Genomic DNA, 23451 nt, shown 5'->3' with positions numbered 1-23451 from the left:
GAGATGGTTTTGGCATATCAGCAGTGTATAAGACCTAAGGAAAGGGGAGAGGACGAAACCTTTGGAGCACTCCTGCAATGGGGTGGGAGTTGCAGAAGGTGTGTTGTTAAGAAGGTCATAGGATGGGCGATTGGAGAGGAAGGATGCAATAAGGTAGTTGATGGGTAGTTGATGGGAAGTGCATAAGTTTAGGGAGTGGAATGTATATGAAGTTTTACACTTTCTCTTGGTCATATGAGACAAATATGGCGGATTTATGGATTTTGAGCTGTTCAGACAGTTGGGGGAGGGGTAGGAGTTGATCATAAGCAGAGAAAGAGGGACAGAAGCCACACTGGCTAATAGGAAGCAGCTGATGTTGGTGCAGATGGCGGTGGATGCAACAGGAGAGAACAAATTCAAAGACCTGAAGTGAGGTAGGTGGGACAGTATGAGGAGATATTGAGGGTGGGGGGGTTGTTTGGTTTGAGGAAAAGCACGATTTTTGGAGGTTTTCCGCATGTCTGATAGTAGCCTATGGAGAGGATAATGTTATACATGGCTGCAAGGGTGATGAGGAAAGAAATAGGGCATTCTTTGAGGTGGTGATAGGTAACACTGTAGTGGCCAGGGGATGTGCTGTGTTTTCCATGAAGTGCTTGCTTTATGTCGAGTTGTGAGGTGGGCGTTTAATTCTGTTTCTTGTACATTGTTGAAGTATTGGAAGCTGGGAGCCAGCATTGGGACTGTGATATTTGTGCATTCACAGATGGTAGGAAATAGGGAATGTCAAAGTGAGGGTTATCAGGGATGGAGAAGATATCAGTGACATAGGATGCAAAGTGACTGGCTTCACTCAGGTCGTCGGTAAGGGAAGGTTGTGTGAAGGATCAAGTAGTGAGGGCAGGTGCAGGGGCAGGTGCCAATAAGTCAATGGAAGGCTTTGCAGTACTTGGCAGAGTCAACTGGGAGCATGACATTGAGCCTAGTGCATATCTAGCGCCAGTTCTGGTCGTTTTTGGCTCAGTAGAGATATGGGGGAGACAGCATCTGACAAGATCGGCTGCAGGAAGGCTGTGGCATCGGGTATATCATTGGGTTGCTGGAAAGTTGTGAGCGGCTTCCTATCTGGGTGTTGTGGATTCGCAATAGGTATCCCAATTGGTAAGGGAATCATTGTTGACCATTTTTGGATGGAGATTGGGTTGTGATGGTTGAGGATGAGGTAGTTGTAGGGTATGGTGAAGAGAAAAGGTAGGTTTTCACTTGTAGTTGAGATGAGAATTTCTGCAGTGAACATCCAAGGAGGTTAGGAGACGCAAGGACGACATCCGAGGTGCTGTTGCTGTGAGGACAAGTGTGCTGTTGGGATGGGGACAATGTCACCTTGGACTTTCTGCTAGGCATCTACTACAGATGTTAAGGTCAGCGGCAATAATATAGATGAAAAAGGTATAGCCAAAATAGGTATTTGGTCATACGTAGATAGCAGCACAGTTAACAGTAGGGGTTTGAGGAAGAGGGTAAGAATAAGATGTTCAGGGTTGTGGCTGGGCAGGGATTATAACTCCATCTCTGGCCAGGGGGTGGGGATTATCTGTACAGTGGAGGATAGAGGGAGAAATTTCGATGGTATGATGTGGCTGGAGAAAAGTTTCATTAAAGATGAAGGCATCAATGTTGTGTTTGAAGAGGGTGTGTATGAAAAGGGGATTGCTTGTGGGTAGGGAGTAGATGTTGTGGTATAGCATGCTGTATTGCTGTCACACCAGGATGAGAGCATAGGGAGTAGCTTGCATGAGAGGTTTAAGAGAGGGTGCTGAGAAGTGGACTTGGTGTAGGGAGTAGGTGGCCTCGTTGTTGCAGTGGAAAACAGAGTGGGCAGCAAGAGGAATTTACTGTAGGGCAGTGGCACTTGGAAGCGATGGACATTTTGGAGACCAATGGTGATGAATCTGACGGTCTCTTCGGTGATGGGCGTTGGGCAAAGTGAATTATTAGGATGGACAGAATGATGAATAGGACAGATGGGTACTGTTAATTCTAGTTTGACATGTAGCGGCATAGCATTGCACTTGGCAGAGTATGTAATGTGTGTATCACTCCAGGTGTTGCAAGTGGAACGGCTGCGAGGTTGGGACAGAGTTTGAGGAAGTGGGAGTCTTTATACGGACTACGGGGGGGATTCTTACAGTTGGGAGTGAGGCAGTCAAGGCATTTTTGGCAATGGTAGGACTGGGAGGAGGGTGGGGATTTGGAGTGTTCGACTTAATTCTGACTGTTGTAAATCAGGGCTCCCCCTGTGAGGAGGTTATCAATGGAGGGGCAGACTCCTAAATACTCACATGAGGTAGGTGTGACCTAAGTCACTGTAGATACTGTGGACTTAATGGACGTCTGAAGCAGTGCTGGAATTGAGTTCAGAAAACATCACCTCTGGTACATGTCAGTGAAAATGAGGTACAGCAAGGATGTTGGTAATACATGGGTTTTTGAGGAGGAAGTCAGAGTGGAAGTCGGGATTTGTGAATTTGATGAGTAGAGAGTCCTTGCAGGGGATGATTTGAACAATGAGAATGTGAGGAATATATATTTGTATTTCTAGAAAGAGGGATGTGGCATTTAAGAATTTGTGGTTAGAGTTGAGAGAAGGAAACTGAAAATAGCTGGGTGAGAAGATACATGGGGGATAGGGAATGGTGTCCTTATGTTCGGTAGGATCTGGGGTTGTTTGTGGTGCTTTCGTTATGATGCTAGTAGTAGGGTCTGTATTAGGGTGCTTCTATGGTTTTATGGTGATTGTGGGATGAATTGGGTTGAGGAATTTAAGGAGGTGTGATGTAGTTTGGAGTGGGTCATTGCAGCAGGAGCAGGATCATGTAGGTTTGCTCACATGTCAATGATAATGTTGTTTTAGGCAGCTCAGCGAGTTGTTATTTTGGCAGGAGGTGCACAAGAGGTGGTTGGTGTAGGAAAAGCTGGAAGTGGGGGATAGGCAAGATATGTGGTAGAAGACATGGAACAGGTTGTGGGAGGACAGAGAGAGCAAAAGGAGTGGCTGCAGGTGGAGACGATACTATTGGAAGCAGAGGTCGGACGTAGGGTGGTGGGCCAGTGGAAGTGCTCCACATGGTGATAGTTGAAGCAGAGCAGTGGGTGGTGTAAATGACGAAGCTGGCTGTAGTGTCCATTGTCAGTAAAAGGAAGTAGGAAAGCGGATGGTCGACGATAACTGCCGGTGGCAGAGTGTGATGTGACTAGAATAGATAAGGATGGCAGCAGCACTTCTGCATGTTGGCCATCGGAAAAAGTAGGGGCGGCCAATTTAGAGTGGTACTGTGGACTAGGGTAACAAATAATCGTCAGTAGTGGGGGGAGGAGGTGGCGGAAAGTGGCGAGTAAACTGTGGCGGTGGCGGCGGCGACGAAAATAACAGCGACAGCGAAGGCGAGGAAGGAGGCAGAGAGGCGGCGCCAGTGGCGGTGGTGGAGACGGCAGCAGCGTCTGCAACGATAGGATGACAGCTGAACATCGCAGCGACAGCAGTCGGCGACGACGGCGACAAGACAATGATGACATGCAAGGAGATGACGTACACACATACACATACACACCCACCCACCCACCCACACACACCCACCCACACACACACACACACACACACAGACACACACCACAAACACACAGAAGACAGTCTCGATGACACAAGCAAACTGCTTAGGTGAACACACATGTATGTAAAGCATAGGTGAGTGACCCCTACCAGTACCAGCAAGTTAAACTAGTGGTACACACTTTCAGTCGGATGCTACTGAAGTACACGATGATGGTGCTGCATTGGTTCAAATGGCTCTGAGCACTATGGGACTCAACTGCTGTGGTCATGTCCCCTAGAACTTAGAACTACTTAAACCTAACTAACCTAAGGACATCACACACACCCATGCCCGAGGCAGGATTGGAACCTGCGACCGTAGCAGGAGCACGGCTCCAGACTGGAGCGCCTAGAACCGCACGGCCACCGCGGCCGGCTGGTGCTGCATTCATCTATTCACAAACCAGTACAGATTGAGTCTTTTTCCCATCAGTTTCGAATTCCCTCTGTGAACAAGCTCATTTGAGTCCCCCACACCAAGGTGAGTACTCTGAGAGCAAGAAATTAGCAGGCAATAAAGAAAGCACCAGGACTGTTGAGTGGTATTGTGATGTAGGGCATAAAGCAATTTGGGTGAAGTAGCTCTCACACACTAAGGTGAGCCCTCCAGGGACCAGCAGAGTCCCATAGATCGTTATCGTCAATAACAGTTAACCATCCACATTGTGAGTCTTGGTCCTGCAAGCACAGACTTGTCCAGAACCCCACTTCTGCATGTTGGCCATCGGAAAAAGTAGGGGCGGCCAATTTAGAGTGGTACTGTGGACTAGGGTAACAAATAATCGTCAGTAGTGGAGGGAGGAGGTGGCGGAAAGTGGGGATGGCACTAGAATATTTTCAGCACTGTCTGGTGGTGGTATTGTGGACTAGGGCAGTCAGTCTTCAAACTTCAAGGTGAGCACAAACACGCGCAATCGGGTAAGGAAGGGGGGAGGCAGGAGGCGGTAGAATGTGGGGACGAGGGAGGGGGGGCACTAGGACAATCCAGCAGGTTAACACCACCAAGAATATACTTCCCACCAAAACTGAAAATAAACAAATAAAGAGAGTACTTTATGTCTGTTCTCTCCAGCAGCTCAGCAATACAGAGTCTTTTCCTCACTAATTCACAAGTGGGGGAGGATAGAGGAAGTGGAGGAGAGAGGAGAGAGAAGAGGGGAGGGAAGGGATGGAAAGGATAGTGGAGGAGACGGGAAGGGAACTGGGGCATGATGTAGTGGGAACAGATATGAGGAACTGTGTATGGGAAATGGTGAATGGTGCAGAGGGAGGGGGAAGACAGCTGGGGGAGGGGTTGTGGTCAGGGGAGTGAGAATAGGAGGGGGAGTGTGAGGGGGAGATGGAAACTATATGAGACATCTCGATTTCAGTATTTTAAACATAGCTGCGCAACAGCAACGGTTCCACGTAATAAGACTAAAAACAGCCGACCAGTTGCAATGGATAAAGTAATCTTTACCTAGGTTTCGACAGATTTAAATCTGTCTTCTTCATCTCGGTTTGTTGCAACAAGATGAGAATATTGCAAGTTGCCAAGAGTGAGCAGCAGAGTTTGTGGCAGACCTGATCGGATTGCAGGACAATACCACAGTACAAGTGGTAATGTGGGATCTCGTGATGTGGCACAGGGATGTAGCACTGGACTACCATTTGCTGGAAGTGGAATTCAGTGATGTGGCACATGAGTATGGCACTGGACTCGCATTCACTGGAAGTGGAAGTAAAATATCCGTCTAGCCATCTACGTTTAGATCTTCCACGGTTCACTTCAGCAAGTGCAAGTGAAGAAACTGCCCCTCTTGCGTTTCTGCTCCTGTCTTTCCTAATCTCAGTTTGCTTTTAATCTTTAACCATGTTGCTATCAACAGCACTTTGGAACCAAAACATACTCTTCCTTTGTTATTGCAGGTGGAATGACTCGTGTGTCTAGTCGAATAGAGAAGAATCATGACTGGTTCAGTGTACCGAAGATCGCCGACGGAACGAAGTGTTAATAGTGATTGGCAAAAATCACAGGTTATACCGAGGGAGGTGGCGTAGTGGTTAGCACGCTTTACTCGTATTCGGGAGGACACGGTTCAAACCAGCAACTTGCCATCCGGATTTAGGTTTTCCGTGATTTTCCTAAATCGGTTCAGGCAAATGTCGGGATGGTTCCTTTAAAAGGGCACGGCCGACTTCCTTTCCCATCCTTTCCTAATTCGATGGGACGGTCACCTCCCTGCTTGGTCCCCTCTCCCAAATCAACCAACCACCCGTCAACAGGGCATTCCCATTTATAAGGAGCGCCAGTTGCCATGTAGTTAAATTGAAAAGGTAATCAAAAATGTCCGTTTGATGGCTAGCTGCAACGTATATGCAACGTAGTGCGACTCCATTGCGAGTATATGTAAGCACCAACACGTGATCAAGGGATTAGTGTGGTATTCGTGTCGTTCCGACGTGTATACGTTAAATGCGGAAACATGAATTATGGCGACTTATTAGCAAATATGACCAAAGAGGACCAACATGCCTTTGGTACTTTCTTGGTATCCACCGGAGAATAAAGAATGTGCATATGGTAGCATGTCTGTCGGAAACCATCTTTGTGGATTGGTGTGATAAGGGGTGCCGCTGTTTAATGGTAACGCGCGTCCCCACATCGCAAATTTCGTAACGCAGAAGTTACACCAGTCAAGCGGGAGACACTCGAGCACCGGCCCTATAGTCCTGATCTCCCCCTATGCGATTATCACGCCTCTGTTCCCTTAAAAAGGCCTTGAGGAATCGACGGTTCCTGTTTGACAGGGATGTGCAGCAAGGAATTACGGATATCAGCATGCAGCAGGACATGGCATTTCACAAAACGGGTATCCACAACATGGGGCGTCGATGTGATCATTGCCTGAAAGCCCAAGGTGATTTTGTCTGAGTGGCATACCAACTTTAAGATCGCTCCTTATAATTTGTGTTCAGTCATAAGACGAAAAAGTGATAGATACTCTCTAGCGACACGAAAATATCGATAGATTTATAGTATCGATATACTCATAACATTATCGGCTATCGCCTATACATACTTTAGTTGTAGTGTTGACATTGTTGGCCTTACTTGAGTTCAGAGGTTATTTTGTTAATCAGTTCAGTTCTTATTTGTTGTTGAATGTAATGGATACCATTTATTGATTTTATGCTTTGTGTGCTATTCTGATAGTTTCTAACTTTGGATAAGTTTGTAACAAGAAAAGAGTAGAAAACCGCTTTTTATTCTCCACTTGCGTTGCGGTAATTTAAAAATATACAGGCACTACTATAGTAACCTAATTACCTTTCAATAGCAGTTTAATAATCGCACTGTAGTCGTTATTTGGAGACTGGTACAATTTTGGGGTTGCAATATTTCAACATTTTAGAAGACAGCGGAGCCGTAAACAGTATTACAAATAACAAAATTAGAGCATAAAAATACACTTGGATTTGCCTTTGTCGTCCAGAAATCTCATTGATCAACAAAAATATCGCCCAAACGGCGACAGCTGCATTTCTTTGAACAAAAATTGCTCAAAATTTTATCATTACAACGCCTAGTCTGGTCACCCAGACGGTACTCCAATTATCTGGAACGATGGAGAAGGGTTTGTGGAGAACGAAAGGGGTATGTGGTGACAACACACTCTGCAGTTCCTTCGTTTCTAAAATATTTTTTCAGCGCAATGGTTGAATTCGCCCAAGCAGACTGTGCCCTACGTCCCCGAATCCCCTTTCGCCCAAAATGTATTTACACTCTTGTAACACTATAATAACTGAAGCCATGAATTCCCTGTACTATTAAATCTTAAAATATGCATTCATTTATGCGCTATCAAATGGCGAAACATGCACAATTAAAGGAAAAACATGCCGTATCAGAGCCCCATCTTTTATTGTGATGAATTTTATTTTTTTAAAAACTATGTAGAGCAACCAGTTTTCCCAAATTCTCCGCCGACCAGGGTAGCTCTGCCCCTTGAGGCACTGACAAGCGTTCCCTAGATTCACAAGGCGAGGTGGTTTGAATCGATCCGCAGACAACCTTGAAAATTGTTTTCTGTGTTTCCCATTGTTAATGTAGGCAAACGCCGCGGTCAGTCAGTTCCTTCCGTATCCCAGTTCCCTTAAATGTAAAGAGCAGCGTCCAAGGCGAACCGAACGTCTCTGCAGAGAAACTTCCTGACAAATTAAAACTGTGTGCCGGACCGAGACTCGAACTCGGGACCTTCATAGACTCCGTGCAGGAAAAGACATATTTGCTGTGTTTATTGGCGACGCATTACCCAGCAGACGAAAACTGAAATTAGAAATCCGTTTATCTCTACCGTGTCTACATTTTAAATTCTGAACCGCATTTGCTAGCACAGTTGAATATGGCGTCTGGAAAACAGCTGTTCCATTTTCTGATTTCGCTAGCACAGTCACTGTTTCTCTCTGCTTAAATATTAGAGGTAATCGGTTTCAGGCACAGTCTACTACTTTTGCTTCTCCTTCATTCCACAGTAAGTCACCCCGTTCATATTAGTCGAATATTTTGAAAACAAGAGGTAACCTGATCATTCCAGCACGCTTCAAAAACGGTTGTGCGTTTACATGTGAGATTAGATTAGATTAGATTAGATTAGATTAGATTTACTTTCATTCCAATTGATCCGGAGTGAGGAGGTCCTCCAGGATGTGGAACATGTCAGAAAAACAACAATACACGACAAATATTTACAACTAAAACAAGTAAGCTAATGCACCATTCCACAGGTCCCAAGTGGAATGATCGTCATTTTTTAATGAACACTAAGAGTCATTTTACAAATATTAATGCACTGAATTTAAAATAAAAAGTTTTTATTTATTTATAAGGTAATAAACATGTAATACAACTACTGTAATACTTATTTACTATGAACACATTACTGCACTGAAATGGTGCAGAAGTTAGATTATACTTACACACACACACACACACACACACACACACACACACACACACACACACACACAAATTTTCAATGAACACATTACTGCACTGAAATTGTGCAGAAGTTATGTTGTACTTATATACAAATCAGTTGGTTTTACTAAGAAATTCATCAATGGAGTAGAAGGAGTTGGCCACCAATAAATCCTATAGGCTTCTCTTAAACTGAATTTCATTGGTTGTTAAGCTTTTTATGGCTGCTGGCAAGTTACTGAAAATGTGTGTTCCTGAATAATGCACACCTTTTTGTACAAGACTAAGTGACTTTAAAAAAAAATTTAAAAAGAGAGAAAATCGATTGTGAAAGTGGAAAATCGGCGGTTGGAGCCGAATTTTCAAAATCGTTTCTGGAATGTTTATATGACCAGTCACAAACGGTATTTTGGTATCGGTTTGAGAAATCCGATTTTGGGAATCCCGTGTAAAATAGTAATTTACATTCCAAAGCGGATAGCGATCATCATTTTGTACTATGTATCTGTGAATAAAGATGGCTTACTTGTGGAACGGTAATATATCAAGTCTTCAAATCTTATTACAAAAATGATGTTCTACTGTGAAATGTCTTATTCGTAATGTCCTTGGAACAGAGAGTCCAACCGTCACAGCTCCAACATATTTCTAAATAAAAGCCATATAAGACGACGTAGACGTCATAGAGGAGTTTATTAGCATCAAAGACCGTATAACAACATTATCATGGATTAATACAAAGTGATTTATCAAGTCGCATACATAAGAAGTGTAGCTGAAATTAATGCATGAAACAATGTTAAGATCTTAAAACTGTAGCTCATAGTATCTATGTATTCTGTCTCATTTTCCAACTACATGTAGATCCTATAGCTTCAAGTTGATTGCTGAAATAATAATTTAAAAGAAGTTACTGATCAGTGAAGGAAATGGAAGAATTTTAATGAAATGAAAGATATCTTAATAAAATCTGAGTTTGCATTGATGAACTTCGGATGTTTTGACGTGGTGTAGAATTCTGACTTGGTTCCAGATAAGCTGTAAATTTAAATGGAAGATTGTATTAGTAGGAAGATAACTGTTGTCAAGAGAGATCTGAACCCTTGTAACTTTATAAGACATTCAACCCAGCGTTAAGGTCCATATATATATATATATATATATATATATATATATATATATATATATATATATATATATATATATATAATATGTGTGTGTATGGCCTCCTGAAAACAAGTTCCATTTATAAAACTAATAAATAAAAAATAAATAAATGAGCTTCCAGAATAAAATGAAAAACATGAATCTTTTTAAGGTCCTCTTTCACTAAACCTCCCCTCCCCTTTTCTATAAAATCGTGGCTGCGTCCTTGCAAGATTCGTAGATGGCGTTCAATAGAATTCTGGACTGCCACCTAATGAACAGAATGCTAGGGTACCGAGTGTAGAACCAGCTGTATGATTGAATTGAAGAGTTCCTAACAAGCAGAACAAAGAATGTCATTCTTGATGGAGAGAAATAATCAGACCTTAATTTTGTAACTTTGGACATAGCCCAAAAGCGTGTTATAGTACCTTTACTTTACACAATGTACCTAGTGGAGAACTGTTTATTTGTAATTTCTGCTACTAGTCACTTTTATTTGTTTTATGGTTAATCTGTCATAATACGTCGCGTTTCGAAAGTGTTCTGTTCATCATCAGGCGTTTATACAAAAAAAATATACGGAGAACTGTTACTTAAAAATGAATCGTCTTAAACTAAATTAATCTACAACTTTTTATCCAGTGTTCGTTACTGTAGTGCCTGGTGTTGCATATGGCGGGGAGGGGGTCAATGGATGGCCAGAAATCGATGTCAGTGATGTCTTCTGCTGGTTTTTCTTGTTGTTGGTTATGTATGACATCACAGCGATTTTATCGCCTTGTAGTTTCACTTACATCATTGGTGTAATAGCGGAGCTGTTGAGTGACATTACACTATTGCAGCCGGCCGGAGTGGCCGAGCGGTTAAAGGCGCTACAGTCTGGAACCGCACGACCGCTACGGTCGCAGGTTCGAATCCTGCCTCGGGCATGGATGTGTGTGATGTCCTTAGGTTAGTTAGGTTTAAGTAGTTCTAAGTTCTAGGGGACTTATGACCACAGCAGTTGAATCCCATAGTGCTCAGAGCCATTTGAACCATTTTTGAACACTATTGCACTTTATATTTTGCCACCGTTTTTCGACGTAATTCACTGCACAAATAGTTCCGACATACATGTAAACATTATGCACGTAATACCACGAACAAAAAGTTCTAGGTTAGTTTAGATTAAGACAATTTATTTTAAGTAACATTCTCTATATGCTTGTATGTATAAACGCCTGATGATGAACAGAACATGTCAGAAACGCGTTGTATTATGTTACATTAAATATAAAACAAATAATAGTGACTAGTAGCAGAAATTACAAATAAATATTTATCCCAAACACTCACGGTTCACAAACGTAGCCATTATGGCCTAAAATAACTAATGGATTACGTCGGAATTTCCGTGAGACTTTTCATGGATGACGTTGTCGTACGTGGGAAAGTCGAAAATTGTAGCGACATACGTAAAGACTTGCTGAGGATAGACGCTTAGTGCAGTGATTGGCAGCTGATCCTCAACATAAACAAATGTCATGTATTGCCCATGAACAGGCAGTAAGTCCTGTTGCTGTATTTTTACACGATTGCAGGAAATCCGCTTAAGGCAGGTCATATCCGTAAAATACTTGAGAGTATATTAACAGAGTGATTTAAACTGGAAAGTCCGCATAAAACTGGGGCAGGTAAGGCTGATGCCACACGGAGAATCATTATACCTTCATGAAGCCTAGTCCACCCACAAAGGAGGTAGCTTACTAAGGCCTCATTTCACCAGTATCTGAAAATTGCTCGTCAGTCTAGGATCCGTATCAGATACCGTTTATAGATGAAACAGAGAAGATCCTAAGAAAAGCGGCGCGTTTCGTTACAAGTTCATTTAGTAAGGGGGAAAGCGTCACCGAAATGGCAGACGCTACAGGAGAGGCGTTCGGCACCACTCGCTGATATACACTCCTGGAAATTGAAATAAGAACACCGTGAATTCATTGTCCCAGGAAGGGGAAACTTTATTGACACATTCCTGGGGTCAGATACATCACATGATCACACTGACAGGACCACAGGCACATAGATACAGGCAACAGAGCATGCACAATGTCGGCACTAGTACAGGGTATATCCACCTTTCGCAGCAATGCAGGCTGCTATTCTCCCATGGAGACGATCGTAGAGATGCTGGATGTAGTCCTGTGGAACGGCTTACCATGCCATTTCCCCCTGGCGCCTCAGTTGGACCAGCGTTCGTGCTGGACGTGCAGACCGCGTGAGACGACGCTTCATCCAGTCCCAAACATGCTCAATGGGGGACAGATCCGGAGATCTTGCTGGCCAGGGTAGTTGACTTACACCTTCTAGAGCACGTTGGGTGGCACGGGATACATGCGGACGTGCATTGTCCTGTTGGAACAGCAAGTTCCCTTGCCGGTCTAGGAATGGTAGAACGATGGGTTCGATGACGATTTTGATGTACCGTGCACTATTCAGTGTCCCCTCGACGATCACCAGTGGTGTACGGCCAGTGTAGGAGATCGCTCCCCACACCATGATGCCGGGTGTTGGCCCTGTGTGCCTCGGTCGTATGCAGTCCTGATTGTGGCGCTCACCTGCACGGCGCCAAACACGCATACGACCATCATTGGCACCAAGGCAGAAGCGACTCTCATCGCTGAAGACGACACGTCTCCATTCGTCCCTCCATTCACGCCTGTCGCGACACCACTGGAGGCGGGCTGCACGATGTTGGGGCGTGAGCGGAAGACGGCCTAACGGTGTGCGGGACCGTAGCCCAGCTTCATGGAGACGGTTGCGAATGGTCCTCGCCGATACCCCAGGAGCAACAGTGTCCCTAATTTGCTGGGAAGTGGCGGTGCGGTCCCCTACGGCACTGTGTAGGATCCTACGGTCTTGGCGTGCATCCGTGCGTCGCTGCGGTCCGGTCCCAGGTCGACGGGCACGCGCACCTTCCGCCGACCACTGGCGACAACATCGATGTACTGTGGAGACCTCACGCCCCACGTGTCGAGCAATTCAGCGGTACGTCCACCCGGCCTCCCGCATGCCCACTATACGCCCTCGCTTAAAGTCCGTCAACTGCACATACGGTTCACGTCCACGCTGTCGCGGCATGCTACCAGTGTTAAAGACTGCGATGGAGCTCCGTATGCCACGGCAAAGTGGCTGACACTGACGGCGGCGGTGCACAAATGCTGCGCAGCTAGCGCCATTCGACGGCCAACACCGCGGTTCCTGGTGTGTCCTCTGTGCCGTGCGTGTGATCATTGCTTGTACAGCCCTCTCGCAGTGTCCGGAGCAAGTATGGTGGGTCTGACACACCGGTGTCAATGTGTTCTTTTTTACATTTCCAGGAGTGTAGATGTAGATGTAAACGTAGATCTATGCGGGAAAAAGTGGACGATATCTGAATTGTGTCCTGACTCAGGTACGGCCTCTGTAGCGAGTTAGCATACGCAGTGGTTTTGTCCGCGATCAAAGGTTCTTATTTCATTCTGGCTCTCGTCCTGTTCAAATTATATGCGTGATGTGGTGTGGCAGGAAACGTGACTACTCTGACATTTACTGGGAAGGTAGCAGAGTGATAGTAAGAATGTAGCCTGGGTAATATTTGCTACAAATGCTTACTTGACGAGCCATGTTGAAGCATGGCTTCTCTTCTGTATTGAGGCGTAGTGAATAACAAATTAAGATTGCAGTTTCAATTAGTATGGGGAAGTTCTCGATCCTCTATACGGCGTATTTGATTCGTAACAGAGCTGAGTAAATACGTTATTCATTCATCTGACTGTCTTTCCGTTTTCATTGGTTTCTGCAATTGTTTAGAAACAAATTTTTGTCTTAGCCTGACATAGTTACCAGATGGCTCTTGAAACGGTAATCACATGTAAATCAGCTGTAGTTTTTGGATTTCAATAACTATCAAGTGATAAAAAATCGCCGGCGTTTACTCACACACTGTCCCCTCACGAAACTGAAAACATATTTTCTTATAGCAGTTATCTTTGAGGAGGCGTATGTCTTTATACTCCTACGTCATTAAATAATGCGATCTTACTCTGATCTTTTGCTTTCAGCATGGCTATGACTTCAAAGCGAATTGATTTTGAGCTGGTACAGATATTTAAATAACGACATTTTGGCTGCAACAGTTTTAGTAGATTTCTTACATGTACTCCTATCGAGGTGTTCAGACCAGCTATTTCTGTGCCTTGTTCCACACAATGCTCTTTGGAGGAAAGTGTTCTGAATTACTGTGTGAGCCAGGCATGCAAACTCCACTTGTTTTGCATATAATGTCGGACGTATGGATCTCTTTCAAGATAATGTATTAGTTGTCTCAATGGGAAACTTAATTGTTAGAGAAAATTAACCAATTCAAATGCCCAATTTAACCGTTGCATGAAGAGAATTTGTCTGTGTTAAACTATTCATGAAATGAATTTAGCATCCATCATACTAATATTGTTCTGGTCAACATTCATAGAGGAAAGGACAATTTCATCAGGACACTTCTGTGTGGGGTTTCAGTCTCCAAGAAATTCATTTATAAAACATAGACAGTACGCAAATTAATATAATTTATGAACTTTTTTAGAGAGACTGTGATACAGTATATATATATATATATATATATATATATATATATATATATATATATATATATATATATATATATCACCCCAACATCGGTAGAACTCTTTCCGTTAAGTTTTACTGGAGATTGTGTAGCTTCATGACGTCATTTTTCGTGTTGGATGCTATCTTAGAACAGTCGAATCGCTGCTGCCGTTTTCTTCTTTTGACAAAAGGAGAAGAAGGTACTGGTATTTCGTTTTCTTGACGCGACTCAAGAAGGAGGTGTTATGTGTATTTCAAGACGCTACTACACCTTATTCAGATCTGCAAGTTTACCTGTAAATTTTTAACGCAAACATCGCCTTCCGCATTCTCGTTTGTGCTAATCAAATCCGCATATTGTATTGTTCTGACGAGTCCCTAGTATTTGCTTGAAGACGTCGGCATTTTCCTAGAACAAAGAAAACTTAACCTAGTCACGCCGTTCCAGTATAAAAAGAAAAGTTACATTCTGAAATGTAGAGATGGAGGGTAAATATAGGTAAAGGTAGGTAAATAATTAGAGATAGCACAAGATGTATACAAATAATTAAAAAGTGAACAAAAACAATGTGAAATATTCTTAGAGTAAAATTTATTAAAAGTACTTCACTTTGTCATAGAAGAATCTGTAAAGTATCTTCAGCCGGCAGTGGATGGTGTCAAACGGCCAATAATGATAATGAAAACCATTATACAATGAAAGAAACGTTGAAGTCACTATATTTTTTCTTATCATGTAGATCCCACCTGAGTTATTAAAATATCTAGGAGAAGAAGTGCATAGGTGTTTATATCATCTGACACAGATAATTTGAAAAACTGAGGACATACCAACAGAACAGAAAGAATCCTTGATAGCCCTGCTATGTAAATTTGAAAGAAGACTGGGAAGAGTTAAGAAACTATTGAGGAGTATCACTAGTTAACATAGCTTATACTCGTAAGATTTTATCTCGTTCATTCCTAACCTTCTTAAAACCATATGCAGAAAATACAATCGGTGATTATCGCAATAGCTTTTGCAGAAATAGATCCATTACTGACTGCATTTTTGTAATTATAGCAATAAATTAAAACGTAGGGGATCATAAACAAGAAAAAAATTATGTGCTAAACGATGTTATGCAACTTTATGACTTCATTAACAGGCAAAGCCTGTCACCAATACACTACCTGTATTACAATATTCTGTCAGGAAGTCTTGTCCTCGATGCTTCTCGAATCAGGACTAGAAAGATTGTCCTTGTCGTTATGCAAAATGCCATTAGTGCGAATGGCAAGGTCACATTCAAGCAGCGTGTTTATGTGGCAAACCAGGCTCAGGCAATAGCTGCCGCCATGCGAACAAATGGCCACAGCAAAGCTGTCAACTAGTGCATGTGGTTACAACGAAGACTCTAGAAATGGTACAAGCCAAACCTCACAGATGTCTTCCACTGCAGTAAGCGGGCAAGCATTCAGTTACTTTTGCACAATGCTCCTTATGTTTCCCTAATAAGTACAGACACAAATGACAAAATCGGTAGCCCACTACTACATCAACCTACTTCTATTTTGTCTGCGTACAAGAGACAAGACATTTCAGTGCTTCACATGTGTAGTTTACCTTCAAATTTTTGTGGAGTGACTAAGTGTGTTTCGTTTCATGTACTTAGTTATAGAAACAGTGAAAACATTTTTGGGCAAAATCAGTGTTCCAGTGTCTCACATACCAGCGTTCCTGTCTTGTGGTGTAAGTACAAGGAACTGTATGAGCCAGCTTTAGGAAGGCCTAAAGACTTTTAAGTGCACGTTACTCTGAAGGTCAATGTGTAACAGTGACCTTTTCACTCACGGCCACTCCCCCATGAAATAACAGAGCAAGCTGCTCAGGAACTGCAAATATGGAAAGACAATGGGGTTACCCAGCCTTTTCTGCAAGCCAATGGAAACAACCTTGGTCATTCTCGAGAACCTTCACGTGGTTTAGGTCTGTGTGCTGATTTTAAAGCAACACTAAACCCACAAAAGTTATTGCTTTTTTCCTCGTCCTGGTCCAGAGGAATTGGTGGACAGGTTGGGACAGGGCAGGTACTCTTCAAAAATTGGTTTGTGTGAGGCATATGTACAGTTACTTCTGAATGAGCTATCCAAGCAATACTTTGTGATCTCACCTATGTTTCTTACAGTTTCAAAGACTGCCATTTATGTCTGCTTCTGCTCTTTCAAGTTAGCACCAAAAGACCCTTCTTGTACAAACTATTCGGACGATATCGTAGTCGTGGGTCATACGACTGCTGGACATTTAGCTTGTTTCAAATTCTTTCTGCGGCTGTTGGGTCCATTTTCTTTCATCGTGTAACTACAGACGGTGATCAAGTATACATCAGTCAACACACACAATTAAATACAATGAAGCGCCAAAGAAACTGGTACAGGCCGCGTATTCAAATACAGAGGTGTGTAAACAGGCAGAATACAGTGCTGCGGTCAACAATGCCTATATAAGACAACAAATGTTGACGCAGTTCTTAGATCGGTTACTGCTGCTACCATGGCGGGTTATCAAGATTTAAGTGAGTTTGAACGTGGTGTTATAGTCGGCGCACGAACGATGGGACACAGCATCTCCGAGGTAGCGATGAAGTGGGGATTTTCCCGTACAACCATTTCACGAGTGTATCGTGAATATGAGGAATCCCGTAAAACATCAAATCTCAGACATCGCTGCGGCCGGGAAAAGATCCTGCAAGAACGGAACCAACGACGACTGAAGAGAATCGTTCAACGTGACAGAAGTGCAACTCTTCAGCAAACTGCTGCAAATTTCAATGTTGGGCCATCAACAAGTGTCAGCTTGCGAATATTGCCTGGTTGGACAAGTCTCGTTTCAAAGTGTATCGAGCGGATGGACGTGTACTGGTATGGAGACAACCTCATGAATCCATGGACCCTGTATGTCAACAGGGGACTGTTCAAGCTAGTGGAGCCATGCGTGTGCAGTTGCGGTGATATGGGACCACTAATACGTCTAGATACGACTCTGACACGCATATAAGTATCCTGTCTGATGGACTGCATTCATTCATGTCCATGTTGCATTCCGGTGCGATTGGGCTATTCCAGCAGGACAATGCTGGAAGAGATCTCTGCCGCCTAGAACATTAGTCGAGTCCATGGCACGTCGTGCTGCGGCACATCTCCGTGCTCGCGGGGGCCCTACACGACATTAGGCTGTTGTACTAGTTTCTTCGGCTCTTCAGTGTATGACGCAGTAGGGTAATAAATATTACAGGTAACCTCAGCTGTAGGATTTGTATAAAATATTGTCTTTTGTATAAAATCCTGTTCATGGTATACAGGGTGGTCCATTGATAGTGACTGGGCCAAATATCTCACGAAATAAGCATCAAACGAAGAAACTACAAAGAACGTATAAGTACGTGGTATCACGTAACATTCCGCCAGTGCGGACGGTATTTGCTTCGTGATACATTACCCGTATTAAAATGGACCGTTTACCAATTGCGTAAAAGGTCCATATCGTGTTGATGTATGCCTATTATGATCGAAATGCCCAACGGGCGTGTGGTACGTTTGCTGCTCGGTACCCTGGACGACATCATCGAAGTGTCCGGACCGTTCGCCGGATACGTACGTTATTTAAGGAAACAGGAAGTGTTAAGTCACATGTGAAACGTCAACCACGATCTGCAACAAATGATGATGCCCAAGTAGCTGTTTTAGCTGCTGACGCAGCTAATCCGCAAATCAGTAACAGACAAATTGCGCGAGAATCGGGAATCTCAAAAACGTCGGTGTTGAGAATGCTACATCAACATCGATTGCACCCGTACCATATTTCTATGCACCAGGAATTGCATGGCGACGACTTCGAACGTCGTGTACAGTTCTGCCACTGGGCACAAGAGAAATTACGGGACGATGACAGATGTTTTGCACGCGTTCTATTTAGCGACGAAGCGTCATTCACTAACAGCGGTAACGTAAACCGGGATAATATGCACTATTGGGCAACGGAAAATCCACCATGGCTGCGACAAGTGGAACATCAGCGATCTTGGCGGGTTAATGTACGGTGCGGCATTATGAGAGGAAGGATAATTGGCCCCCATTTTATCGATTGTAATCTAAATGGTGCAATGTATGCTGATTTCCTACGTAATGTTCTACCGATGTTACCACAAGATGTTTCACTGCATGACAGAATGGCGATGTACTTCCAACATGATGGATGTGCGGCACATAGCGTTGGTGCGGTTGAAGCGGCATTGAATAGCATATTTCTCGCAGGTGGATTGGTCGTCGATAGCACCATACCATGGCCCGCATGTTCACCGTATCTGACGTCCCCGGATTTCTTGCTGTGGGGAAAGTTGAAGGATATTTGCCATCGTGATCCACCGACAACGCCTGACAACATGCGTCAGCGCATTGTCAATGCATGTGCGAACATTTCGGAAGGTGAACTACTCACTGTTGAGAGGAATGTCGTTACACGTATTGCCAAATGTATTGAGGTTGACGACATCATTTTTAGCATTTATTGCATTAATGTGGTATTTACAGGTAATCACACTGTAACAGCATGCGGTCTCAGAAATGATAAGTTCACAAAGGTACGTGTATCACATTGGAACAACCGAAATAAAATGTTCAAACGTACCTACGTTCTGTATTTTAATTTAAAAAACCTACCTGTTACCAACTGTTCGTCTAAAATTCTGAACCATATGTTTGTGACTATTACAGCGCCATCTATAACAAAGCGAAAAAAGTGGTCCAACTAAAACATTCATATTTCTTTACGTACTACACGAATATGTAATAAAAAATGGGGTTATATTAAAAAAAAACAGTTGACATCTGTTTGACCTATAGCAGTGCCATCTAGCGGGCCAACCATAGCATCATCTGGTTTCCCCCTTCAAGCTAGACAAATTTCGTTCTTTGTAGTTTTTTCGTTTGACGCTTATTTCGTGAAATATTTGGCCCGGTCACGATCAATTGACCACCCGGTATCTATGGGTCAAGATATCTCCGTCACAGACATCTAAGAGCATATAAAATTATTAGGAGGGAGTGCAACTGAGACTGCCAATGAAAATATCGCAGCACTTTCTAACATATTCACTGTATTTATCAGAGAGAGAAGAAAGGATTTTGGTTTGCACTGCTAGTTAGAATCCCTCCTGATGGTTTATGTAATTTGTATACACTTCCTGTGTTAATGAATTAATATTTGAGATTACTAGCACTGTTCACATTTTAATTATTGAAACGTATTTCCCACATCAAGAATCGTACTTCAGTAAAGAATGAGGTCCGCTTTGATTAATGACGATCAGGTTTAGCGCTCAGCAAAAATGAAATTGTTAAGTAATCCCTATGTCTCAGCACAATTTCAATTTACCACATTTTTGTCGCCCAGTGTGGGGTATAATGCAGTTGTAGTATATGTTACACCAAGTCGGTTTCAAATATTGTCTTCTACTTCTCTTCTGTAATTGTGTAACGAGTTATGCAGTAAAGATAACTATACTGGGTGTCCATAAAGTCCCACTATCGTTTCAAAAAAACGTAACTTAGAAACTACGAGTATTAGAGACAGAGCATCTTAGTAAGTTGTAAAACATTTATCAGTTTTCGGACTTTTTTCTGTTTTACCTGAATTTCAATCTGTGCCCTAATCGTCAATTGTAGAACATAAAGGCGATGATCGAGTTCTGCCCATATACGGAACAGCATCACAGCATTACAACTTTACAGCATCAACAATTCTTATTGCTTCATTTATTCGCACACGAAGAGCAAGTGTCATTGATTGACGTGGCGTACACGAAATTCTTGACGTAACCCCAATAGGCCAAGCATAGCACGATTTTATTCTGGCAAGAAAGTTAGCTCCACTATGGTTCACTGAGTCGCTGGGCATAAACCGTGTTTGCTCCCTCTAGCGGAATGGGTGATATCTTCGCGGCTCCGGGCAGGGGAATGGGTCTTTGCTGTGAGCTGAGGGGACTGTTGTTGTTGACTGCTGTGGCAACGGGTGACAGCTGTGGAGGCAGCCCTGTGCCTTCTCGGTCAGAGTACACACTTCGCGTTTTGGAACGCATGGTTCGCTGGCGATGTGTGGCCAAATGTGCGTGATAATTCTGATACTTTGGAAATTTAATTATGTGACCCGCAAGTATATGGATTAACATCTGCTGTGGAAGACTGATTTTCGACCGTGTGCTTTAAGCTGGTGTCTGCCAATTCTGCCCTTGCCTATTTGGAGTTACTCAACTATTGTTCGTGATCTGATGTTAAATGCAGTGGTCGTTATGTATCAGGTTGCATGGTGCAGTCAACGTAAATTTTATTGCGAGTTAAGGACTGCTGCCTCTTTTAAATTACTTCCCAGTAGCCAGTGATTAGTGATTTATTACTTGTCGTTATTAAAAATACGTCTTTGTAGGAGGTTTCTGTTCTGTTTAAGCCAGCCGGGTTCGCCGAGCGGTTCTAGGCGCTACAAACTGGAACCACGTGACCGCTACGGTCGCAGGTTTGAATCCTGCCTCGGGCATAGATGTGTGTGATGTCCTTAGGTTAGTTAGGTTTAAGTAGTTCTAAGTTCTAGGGGACTGATGACCTCAGTAGTTAAGTCCCATAGTGCTCAGAGCCATTTGAACCATTTTTTGTTCTGTTTAAGGTATATGGCGCACCTGAAAGGGGTGCGATAAACCGTTGTTAAGGTATTATTCTGCCCTTTAAAGCTAAACTGTTCCAGGGGAACGTTTGAGTAGTGGCTAATTTGATGTATGACTTTTAAGCCAAAACTATGAAGCATTTCTACTGACAAGGGAACCTCCCCATTGCACCCCCCTCAGATTTAGTTATAAGTTGGCACTGTGGATAGGCCTTGAAAAACTGAACACAGATCAATCGAGAAAACAGGAAGAAGTTGTGTGGAACTATGAAAAAAAATAAACAAAATATACAAATTGAGTAGTCCATGCGCAAGATAGGCAACATCAAGGATACTCTGAGCCCAGCAGCGCCGTGGACCCGTGGTTAGGGTGAGCAGCTGCGGAACGAGAGGTCCTTGGTTCAAAGCTTCCCTCGAGTGAAAAGTTTAATTTTTTAATTTCAGACAGTTATTAGCTGTCCGTCCGTCCGTCCGATGCGAGGTAACTGCGCCGTAGTATGGGGACGCTACACATAACAAACATCGAAACGCACGTCCGTCGGCTACAGCGCACGGAAGACAGAGTATTCCTGCTAATGAGGCTCCCTGGTTGTGTCGTATAGAATATATCAGACGTGTTTTCCTGTGGAGGACTCGGTTGACCTATGACCTTGCGATCAAATGTTTTCGGTTCCCATTGGAGAGGCACGTCCTTTCGTCTACTAATCGCACGGTTTTGCGGCGCGGTCGCAGAACACAGACACTAAACTTATTACAGTGAACAGAGACGTCAATGAACGAACCGACAGATCATAACTTTGCGAAAATAAAGAAAGTAAACTTCTCACCCGACGGAAGACTTGACCCAACGACCTGTCATTCCGCAGCTGCTCACGTTAGCCACGGGACCACGGCGCTCCTCAGCTCAGACTATCCTTGATGTTGCCTATCTTGCGCATGGACTACTCAGTTTGTATATTTTGCTTGTCTTTTTCATAGTTCCACACAACTTCTTCCTGTTTTCTCGACTGATCTGTGTTCAGTTTTTTAAGGCCTATCCCCTGTGCCAATTTATAACTATATCTGATGGGGGTGCGATGAGGAGGTTCCCTTGAGAGACCAGTTGGATATTTAAAAACAGCAATCTTTAGCAAGGTCGGCTCGGGTCTAAACCCGGAACCATTGAAACTCGATTAAGGGAAGGTAACTGTTTTGTCAGCTTCTGTAATTATTTTCATGTTGTGTTTATATATTGATTTTATCACCATTAAGCTATATTTTATAAAGCTCCTATTTCTGGACAGTGATTTTTACTTGTTAAGCTCCTTTTGTACTCTCGAGAGGTTTGCGTAAATTATTTGTGAGCCTTGTTGTTTACTGTAGTGTTTTAGTATATTGTTGCTGGAGTTTAGATTATGTGCTTCACAATCTGTCTTGTTATTTGAATAAATGTACAAGATTTGTGATTGGAAAATAAACTCATTCAATCGGCCCTACCCTTTTTTGCTTCTGCCCACTTCTGCCACACCCACGAAATAAATAATTGGGTGACATGTGGAGAGAGCGGGGGCGATGCGGTGGCTCCTCCCGTATCTCATTAAGTTTGTTTTTACCTATGGTGTTCTACCGTACTGGCATCGAAAATTCCGTAATACAGTTGTCAGAGATATGGATCCTGCATACCAAATGACACATAGCATTCTTACGGCCTGCTACTGTGCCGATTCACTCCAAGTCAAATCTGCAACAAAGGATAAAGGGAATAGCTTAGTTTTTCAAATTAACAGCGAATCTCTGTTTCTAACAGTTTCCAAGATGTTGAATTTATAGTGGGACTTTATGGACAGACTGTACTACGTATGAACAATTTTTGAATTTTCTACATTCATCATCTTGTAACGTAACAACAACATAATGCGTAACTACATCATGTCGATTTTGTTATGATCGATATGAACTTGTGAGGTAATATTGTAGAACTATGACACTATTTACAGACTCAAATATCTAAATGTTTTAATTATAGGCATAGATTATTATTTGTAAAGCACAGTCAAATTCTCTAGGGAACTATATTATGTTGAAGTTATGTTTTTAACAATCATCCACTTAAGCCGGGCAAACACAGTGTCTTTTCCTTTGGCGTGACCTCGACGCACTTCGCAGAGTGAAACTGGATTGTAGGCAGTAAAGTCACGCGTCGATGTTCTGAACTGCACAGTTAAAGTTATTGTTACAGTGCGTCGAAAATCTGATAAAAAGTCAAGAAAGTGGTGTGGCAATAATTTCCAGTTATTAGTCTTGTCAACAAAGTATTTGTCGTGGATGCAAGAATTTACGGACGTCAGCTGTGGCGAAGTAATTGCGTCACAGGTAAGTCAAGAACAACTGCTCTGGATGGCGTCATGGCGAGCA

Source organism: Schistocerca cancellata, chromosome 8 (genome assembly GCF_023864275.1).
Source record: "Schistocerca cancellata isolate TAMUIC-IGC-003103 chromosome 8, iqSchCanc2.1, whole genome shotgun sequence".
Classification (NCBI taxonomy): Eukaryota; Metazoa; Arthropoda; class Insecta; order Orthoptera; family Acrididae; genus Schistocerca; species Schistocerca cancellata.
Note: the sequence above shows the minus strand (reverse complement) of the source record.